This window comes from Sus scrofa, unplaced genomic scaffold, assembly GCF_000003025.6.
Source record: "Sus scrofa isolate TJ Tabasco breed Duroc unplaced genomic scaffold, Sscrofa11.1 Contig261, whole genome shotgun sequence".
NCBI lineage: Eukaryota > Metazoa > Chordata > Mammalia > Artiodactyla > Suidae > Sus > Sus scrofa.
Window position 1 is genome coordinate 13,362 of NW_018085138.1, and position 9,879 is coordinate 23,240.

A 9,879-nucleotide genomic window follows, 5' to 3' on the forward strand; every position below is an offset into this window, starting at 1 on the left:
ATAAGAGCACAAACTTGTACATGAACTTGAGTACCAAAGTTTAACAAAAAAGGAAGGTGTGTGGATTCCATTGCGGCTCCGTGGGTTAAGAACATGACATAGTGTCCATGAGGATGCAGGTTTGATCACTGGCCTTGCTCAGTGGATTGAGGATCTGGCATTGCCACGAGCCATGAAACAGTTTGCAGAGGCGGCTTCGGGTCCAGTGTTGCCTCTGCTGTGGTGGAGACTGGCAGCTGCAGCTCTGATTAGACTCCCTAGTCCAATCTTCCATACGCTGCTGTGAAGCTATAGAAAAAAAAAAAAAAGAAAAGAAAAGAAAGGGAAGGTGTGAACGTGATAAATGTCTACTACAAAACACTAAATGAAATAAAAATAATACCTGCTACCTCCTCCTCCCCCGGCCAAGGTGGCTGGCAAGCCCGGAGTTGCTGGGCCGGCGGGGCTCCCTCTACGCTTCTCGCAAGGGCTCAGCTGGTGGACCATCTTGGCAAGCAGCCACGAGGGCTAGAGTCCCAGCATGAGAGTGCTCAGGGGAGATGAGAGCCCGGCGGGCCTCCCTCCCACCTGTCACTGAAGCCTGCCCTCCACACCAGGCCCAGCATGCGCCTGTTGGTGTGGAGGGCACTGCTGGCAGCCGGCCTTGCCCTGGCCCTGGTGCTGGCCATCCAGCTAGGGCAGCAGGTGCTAGAGTGCCAGGCAGTGCTGGGGGCCCCCCAGAGCCCCTGGCAGGCTATGCGGCCGGAGCAGGAGGACCTGGTGATGATGGGCACGGACTACGTGGAATACCATTGTGGCAAGGCTATGCCGCACATCTTCGTAGGGGGCGTGCCCCTGAGCTGCACTACACTGATGCACGTGATGCTGGATGCCCACCTGGAAGTGCACTGCGGTGAGGAGACCCGCATCATCCCCCGGGCCATGCGTCAGGCCTGGTCCAAGTCCCGTGGGGAGAAGCTGCGGCTGGATGAAGCCAGCGTCACGGACCAAGTGCTGGAGGCCACCATGCAGGCCTTCATCCTGGAGGTGATCGCCAAGCATGGCCAGCCGGCCGGCATCCTCTGCAACAAAGACCCATTCACCCTCAAGTCCTCTGTCTGCCTGTCACGCCTGTTCCCCAACTCTAAGTCCCTGCTGATGGTGTGAGATGGCTGGGCCTTGGTGCACTCCATGATCACCCGCAAGGTCACCATTGCTGGCTTTGACCTCAGCAGCTACCACAACTGCCCCACCAAGTGGAACAAGGCCATTGAGGTGATGTAGGCACAGTGTGTGGAGGTGGGCAAGGACAAGTGTCTGCCGGTGTACTACTAGCAGCTGGTGCTGCACCCCCGTTGCTCCCTCAAGCTCATCCTCAACTTCCTTGGCATCACCTGGAGTGATGCTGTCCTGCACTACGAGGACCTCATTGGCAAGCCCGGAGGTGTCTCCCTGTTCAAGATTGAGCAATCCACAGTCCAGGTCATCAAGCCTGTGAACCTGGAAGCTCTCATCAAGAAGACTGGCCACATCCCTGCGGACATGATGTGAGACATGGCCCAGATCACCCCCATGCTGGCTCGGCTAGGCTATGACCCCTATGCAAACCCACCCAACTACAGCAACCTTGACCCCATCGTTGTCAACAACACACACAAGGTCTTGAAAGGGGACTGTAAAACACCAGCCAATCTGAAAGGATATTTTCAGGTGAACCAGAATGGTACCTCCTCCCACCTAAGAAGTGCATGATTTCCAGATCTCTACAAATGGCTTTGTTGCCAGGAAAGAAGAAACTTTGCATTGGAGTGGAAATCAGACCTCTAATCCAAGCATATTGCTTTCTATTAATGGCCAAAACAGGACTGCCCATGAAGATCATATTTGCATATGTTTGCAAAAACCAAATCCTCAAAAACTTACCTTGAAAACTTGAAACACTCTATCTTAGGACAGTCTGGAGTAGAGAACCAAGAGTGTGGAAGTAGTCTGGCTTTTGAAACTTGGGTATTTTATATTCCGCCCCCCCCCAACTTTCTTTTAAGGGATGGATTTGCCATCCTCTTAATTTGCAGGATTGCCTCAGTGGCTTTGTTTTCTGGGACAGGGCCTGCCACCTGTTCCTCTCCTGTTGACCCTTACTTTTGAATTCAAAATATCTATATAAGAATTTAATATATGAGGTTTTCTTTGATTCCTTCTCAGCTCTACTCAGTTTCACAGAGAAAAAAAAAATTCAAATAAACCAAACAGGGATTCAAAAAAATAATAATAATAATACCCGACCTCAAAAGCCACTGTCGTTCCTACTTTAATGATGTGTATAGTCTGTGCACTGGATTTCAATTTAAGATGTTAAATAAATGAAAGTGTCTGTTCATGTTTTCTTGCCTTTTAGGTCATCATGAGAAATTGTGCATATAAGGTTAATGTATTTAAGCCAGAATTTAACAGTATCATCTAGGGAGTGATGTGAGTTTATGACAGAAGTAATTGTATTTCTATTTGCTTTTTAGGTTTACTGGTTTAATGGTTTTATTAGTCCCTATTGGCTTAGTTATTTCATATCACTGTGATACCAAAAAGAAAATACATTAATAGAAATGAACATCTTATTCAAGGCATCCTTATAACTAAAACTTATAATCCTTAAAACTACAAAAGGTTTTAGATACATTTATTTTGTTCAACTACCTTCATTTATCAATCTATATATTGGATCATTTGGAATTCTTTTTCGGCTTAAAATATATATGTAATAAAAGTACCAACTTTTAAAAATACACAGGCACTATTCTCATAAATCAATGGATGAAGGAGTCAGTTATAGAAATTTATAAAAAATAAAATGCTTAAGATTTTTTGAAATACCCTACTTAAGAACTTTTGATTCAAGTTAATTAACATAATTAACATATATATCTTTTTATAATTCATTTATTCTAATTTCAACACATAAAATTTCATTACATTTCTACTGAGTAAAATGAATTATAACTTTTATTTCAACATCTAACGTCTGGAATTTGAGTAAACCCAGGAATGGGAATCCTGGTTTTTTCTTCTCTGTCTTGCGACCTCACACTTGGGTTTCCATGCCCTTCTTTCTCTGTGATTAAATATTAGTATTCACCACAATACTATTGTTAGTCTGTAGATTATTCCTCACTGAGAATAACCACAATGACAACTATTTCATTTATAAATCTAAAATCTACATCTTCACTCCAAGTCCCTCTGTTGAGATCTTGAACCATACCTAACTTGCTGGAGTACATATACAATTAGGCACTGCTTCGTTATCTCTGAAACTAAGGTGCTGACATTGAACATAGAATATTTTCTCTTACTTCTGCATACAAGAGCACTGGAGGTAAGCTCTAAGACACTTCCCTTAACTCTCTCTGAAGTGGATTATTTGACACACCACTGCATCTAGCATCAAGACAGAGTTTATTTCCTCATGACCTGTGAGTATCCCTAGCATCAGCTCTCACTGGGAAATGCCTCCTCTGAAAAGAGGCATTTTATCAACTGTCACTTCTTCCTCCTGGGAAGCCCATACTTACTGACAGTTGGAGGTAAGACTATGGATATCAGCTTCTGTTCTGAAAATAGGTCATTCTAATGGGCTTTCTCAGCTCCTGCGCGCCAGGCAGGGTCCTTGGCCCTTGTTTGGAACTGTAACTTACTCCAACTTCTCTCTCTGTCCAAGCCTAATGCATCCTGCAGAGGGATGAGAAATCTGATGCTAAATGGGATTTTGGACTTGGTTCACCTGCCAACTCACTGGCAGTGAGGACCCCATCATCACTGATAGAACACAGACGGTACCTGACACAAGGAAGAAGTGCAACTGTAAGGGTTTTAGCTGTGTTAAAGTAAGATGGAATTCCAGTGGAGGGGAATGTGCTATTAGGTACAATGTGTTCAGTTTTTTAAAAAACATGGGAGAGATTGTGTACCTATAACCACTACTCTAGTGGCATTACATGGTTATTGCTGAATGTAAATAATGCATATGAAAAAAAGATAAGAAAAAACTGTGCATGATTACCCAGCAACTAAGAGCTAAATGTGAAAGCCAGAAGGCCTCCTTAGTAGCATTTAAAGAAGATCTTGTCTACTGCAGCTGTGGGCAGAGAGAAATATGCATACCAGGCTCCTAACCTATAAGAGTGGCAGATTTCCAAGAGCTTGAACTCTCAATTGAGGTAGGTCTGCTACAGCTGGGTCAGGGTATTGGTTGGGAAGGAATAGGACCTTCATACACGGAATGAGGATTTCTGGATTTATGCCTCTGAAAATCTTCAGTCCTTCAATTACTTGGAGCCCTCTGGGCCTGAAGAAGTGGACCACACACACAATTACATATTAAGGGCCACATTACCTGAAGACAATACAAAGGCTTTCCTTTGGTAGGACAAAGTAAGCCTTCACCCAGTGGATGCTCACATGTTCCCTACTTACCAGTCCAGTGACTAGGGTTAAGTAACAACATACCTTATTGTGGACATGCTCAGCCCCATTAAGAAATAAATAAACTACTCAAAATACCTGCAGCATCTTGTCAACACACACCAGCAGGAGCAAAAGAGGATTCATGAAACTACATGAAGCTGGTAGAACATAAGGGTGGATAAAGGATATTTATATACAATGCATATGAACTTCTAGTTAAATTTCTGGATTCAGGTTATAACTGTGGAGTCATTCAATTTTCGATAGAATTTAAAGCAATAATGTTGAATGAGATACCATAGCCAATGCTTATAGCTAGCTACTAATTTGATGTACTACTGAGAAACATGATGATCTACAAAGCAATATTAAAATTCTACTATGAACCATTAAATTGCAGAGTTTAATACTTACATACGGAGAAATTATTATAATTAAAGGAAGAAGTAAATGCCTCTCTCAGACATAAAAATTGATAATTCTCTTCTCTTGTTTAGTATTTCTCGGAAAACTAGTAATGAAATGCCTGAACTTTCAAAGTCATTTTACAAGTATGTAGTGAACATTTATACTTGTTTTCTTGTGTGCGTGTGAATTTTACACTATTTACATATGTAGTTCATAGACTATATTGTGCTTTACTTTTTCCTACACTGAGAGATGGAACATTATAGGAAAAATGCAGAACACTGCTTCTACATAATTTCATATTTAGCAAAACTTTCAAACTGGATTAATTCATCCTCAAAAATGTACAGTTAATGCAATCCTCATAATTTCATTGATTGATTTATTTCTGAGTAGTTATTTCCTTCTTTACCCTCCTTTTATTTCAGTGTACTACAGACTGGTACTGTGACTAAGGAGGAGGATTTTAGCAACAGTTTTACTGATTTCCAATTAAGAGTTATTCACTTGCAAGTGTAAAACTTAAGAAAATAAGTCAGGCTCTCTGTGCTTCAGGTTCCTTGTCTGTAAAATGAACATAACCATGGAACCTAACTTATGGATTTGTAATGATTAAATAAAACCTGTAAGCTGAATAGCAAAGGGGCTGGCACATATTAAGGATTGAATAAATATGACAATTATTAGCAATTACAGAAGAAATTCTTTCATTACTTTGATAAAGACACTTTGTGTATGGCCTAGAGTCATGAACACCAACTAACACTGGTACCTAACAATTATAGAAGCTACTTATTTTTTTCTAGTGAACCTCATTTATCAGAGTTAATTATAACTAAACACCTAACCATTCTTTCTCTTATCTGCAGTCTACATATCTAATTAAAAAGCACACAAACAGGAATGTTAAAAAATAAAAGCCTAAGAATTAACTTTGGATTTCAGGGTATTTTAAATTTGTCATAGCTATATAGCATATTAAATCAAAATGGATATAGCAAAAGAAATCAAGTGAGATAATTACTAAGCAGAGTTTTTATATCATCTTTGATTGCTATCTTGTGGTCCTACAGGTCAATAGGACAGTCATTCACATTATATAAAATTGATATTTTCCATTATTTAATATTAAGATGTTTGAGTAATAATATTTAGAATAATATCTTTAAGAGTAAATGTTCAAATGCCACATTTCATTAATATTTATTATTTCTAAAGCATCACTGTACAAAATTAAAATTGAAAAAATAAGTGTTGAACATTTATAATTTAATAGCATAAAACATCACCAGCTTCGTGGCCAGTGTGATCACTTATAGAACATGAAGAAAAAGGAGTTACACAAAAATAAGTTCTTCACTTTGCTTGAATTATTATGGTTTAGTAAATGGTCTAATTCAAAATATATTTGTTACTCTATGATTATCATTATGGGAGAATTTTTTTTTTCAGAGTCAGTAGCCTAATTTTCTCTGAAAACCCAACTGAGAAAGCAAAAATTTTAATTTGCATTCTTCATTTGATGGGAATTATGGTATAAGGTGAAAATGGAGGAAAATTTTATTATAAAAATTAAAAATGTTGTCTTTCTTTAAGTAGGATTTGGGTAGAAGAATGCTTAATAATAAATGGCTGTTTTTATTACCATTATTAAGATTATGCAGTGATTTTGTAAAAAGATGGAAATTCTACTCAAACAGTATTTTTGATGTTTTGTAAGACAATCCAATACAAATTTATTCTAAAGTAATAAAAGTAAATCTACTAAATTTAATCTAATTTGGCCAAATTAATTATGAGCGATTTTTCAATTTTTCAATAACAGCAAACTTAAAAGACAAAATCTGGTCATAATTATATAACATGGTAAATATTAATAAAAAACAATGAAATTTTCAAATTCAAACACAAACATAGATTTAAAATACAATGTCTAAGAGGCAGGATCAAGATGCTGAGGAGTAAGATAGAGCACCTTTTCCCACAAGCACATAAAAAAAAATCCTCAGGGAGTTCCCGTTGTGGCTCAGTGGTTAGCGAATCTGACTAGGAACCAGGAGGTTGCAGGTTCGATCTCTGGCCTTGCTCAGTGGGTTACAGATCGGGCATTGCCATGAGCTGTGGTGTAGGTCACAGACATGGCTTGGATCCCATGTTGCTGTGGCTCTGGTGTAGGCTGGTGGCTACAGCTCTGATTGGATCCCTAGCCTGGGAACCTCCATATGCCATGGGTGTGGCCCTAGAAAAGACAAAGCACCAAAAAAATATAATAACAATAAATAAATAAATAAATATCTTTATGTAGAACAATTCATACAGAACATGCACTAAATGTTGGCAGAAGATCACACCCCTCCAAAAAGGGCAGGCAATGAACCCTTTGCAAACTGGGTAGAACAAAAGGAAAAAAAAAAGATAGAGAGAGAAGAGAAAAAACAGAGTCAGGGTGGAACTAGTGCTTCTGAGAGGGACCTATGAAAAAGGAAAGAATCCATAACCTGAAAGGCAACCTAATTGATGGGGAGATCAGCCAGGACAGAAGGGAACCTCAAAGCCTCAGAGAAAAGCACAGCCATAAGCCTGAGGAGAATGAAGTAGAGAGAAATACACAAAGGATCTGTACCACTACCCTACTGAAACACAGCCTGAGACGCTTGGGTCGGGGCTGGATGCCGAGACTTAGGCAAATGAAGGTCAGTTCCAGGGAGAGGACTAGGTTGGCAGTGTGGAGACAGCCTAAGAGGCTACGGAGAGGTGCACTAGCAGAACACCCCAGCTGAACAAGTGAGGGAGCAGGACCGGGCCCATAGGAGAAGCAAGGCACTATTGTTGGGGAGGACAAGAGGAAGAGGGGTGGGACAACCATAGGAACATGTTTCTCTGCACATCCACAGACTCTTGAACAGAAGGGCACCTCTTGTGCAGGCTACAGGGATGGATGCAAACCACCACAGCCATCTCAAACTCTTGAGTTGGGCATGGCCTGCCACCACTCAAGGTCCCTATGGCCCCAATTACCTAAGGGGTCACCAATGCAAAAGACTCTGCAACCAAGTGACACCCATTGCCACCACCCCCCTGGGAAGGCACATGCCCTGACTTTGCCAAAGGCTCTGGGTGCTATCCCCACCTTCCTCAGGGTCACTGCTACTACCAAGAGACCTGCAATTATGAGCAGCCTATTGCACCCACCTCTCCATGGGTCCTCACTACTGGCAAAGGCGCCAGCAACAAAGTATTGCTTACAGGGGATACCCATTGTCCCACCCCTCTGGAAGCACATGCAAACCATACACCTGCAAACGCCCTATCAAGGGGTGACAGCCTACACACACTGAGGAAAGAGACATCAAGCATCCAAACAAAAATCAGCCCTCATGCCAAAAAAAAAAAAGTAAGACTTCACAAGGTACCCACAGATGTTTGAACATATAAATAGCCATCCAAGACTACAGTAGATAACTGTTTTCCCTAAACACATGAAATTAAAAAAAATCAAAATAAAGATGTACAGGAACCATTTCCAGTTAAAAGAAAGGAGAATTCCACTGAAGGAACAAACAATGAAACAGACCTCTGCAGTCTAACAGACAGTGAGTTCAAAAAGGAGATAATGAACATACTGAATGAATTAAGAACAGATATCAATAGTAACACAGATTACTGTCGAAAGGAAAAGTATAAAAACTAAAAAGAGGAGCCAAGAAAAATTAGAAAATATATTTGTAGAGAGAAAAGCTGAGTTAAAGGCATTGAACAGCAGAATAAATAATGCAGAGGAATGAGTAAGTGACTTGAAAGATAGAAAAATGGAAACCACCCAATCAGAACAGCAGACAGAAAACTCAAAGGGAAAAAAACATGAAAGCAATATATAAAGCAGGCCAATCTACACATAATAGGGATTCCAGAAGGAGAAGAAAAAAAAGGGGGGAATTGCAAATATATTTTAAAAATTATGGCTGAAAAGTTTACAAATCTAAAGGAAACTGATATACAGATATGGGAAGCACAGAGGGCCCCAAAGAGACCTACACCAAGACATATTACAATAAAATGACAAAAGTTAAAGATAAGGAAAGGATTCTAAAAGCAGCAAGTGGAAAACAAAGAGTTAATTATAAGGGAACCTCCATAAGGCTATCAGGTGTATTCTCTACAGAATGCTACAGGCCGGAAGAGAGTGGCAAGATATATTCAAATTTCTAAAATGGAAAATTTGCAGCCTAGTATACTCTACCTAGCAAAATTATCATTTAAAATACAAGGAGAAATAAAGAATTTCTCAAACAAATGAAAACTAAAAGAATACAGCAATACTAAAAATCCATTCTAAAAAAAATACTGAAAGGTCTCCTCTAAATAGAAAAGAAGTAAGAAGATACAGGATGGAGGTATATAATTGGAAAGTAATCACTTAATTAAGCCAGAATACAGATTAAAAAAAAAAACTATTTGTGAAAACAATGATAAACACAAGGAACAGGAAAAGAATAAACATGAAGATGTAAAAAAGGACATCAAAATCATAAAACGTAGGGAAGAGGAGCAACTAAATCTAGACCATTTTTTGTTTAGAATCTGTTTGAGCCTATATGACTATCAAGCTAAAGCAAGGAGTTATAGGAAGGGGTTAACATATTGAAAAATAGGGCAACCAGAAATAAAAAACCAAACAATACATTCACCAAAAAAGAAAGAAAGGAAAAAGGAGAAACATAGAATCAATTGGAAAACAAAGTTTAAATGGCAATAAATATAAATATAAATAAATATATATTTATCAATAATTACCTTGATTCCCAGCAGCCGCCAGACACAGGCGGGGCCTACAGACCTGCAGCCGCTACCAGACCCTGGAGCTGGAAAAGGAGTTTCAGTGTAATCCCTATCTGACTCGTAAGCGGTGGATCGAGGTATCACATGCGCTGGGACTAACAGAGAGACAGATCAAAATCTGGTTCCAGAACCGGAGGATGAAGTGGAAAAAAAGAGAACAAAGATAAGTTCCCCAGCAGCAAATGCGAGCAG

At 39.9% G+C, this 9,879-nt stretch overlaps 1 pseudogene; it reads left to right on the forward strand.

The window, feature by feature from the left end:
• The first annotated feature begins 295 nt into the window (after nt 1-295).
• On the forward strand, nt 296-1,810 carry LOC110258637 (annotated as a pseudogene).
• The last annotated feature ends 8,069 nt before the right edge of the window (nt 1,811-9,879 follow it).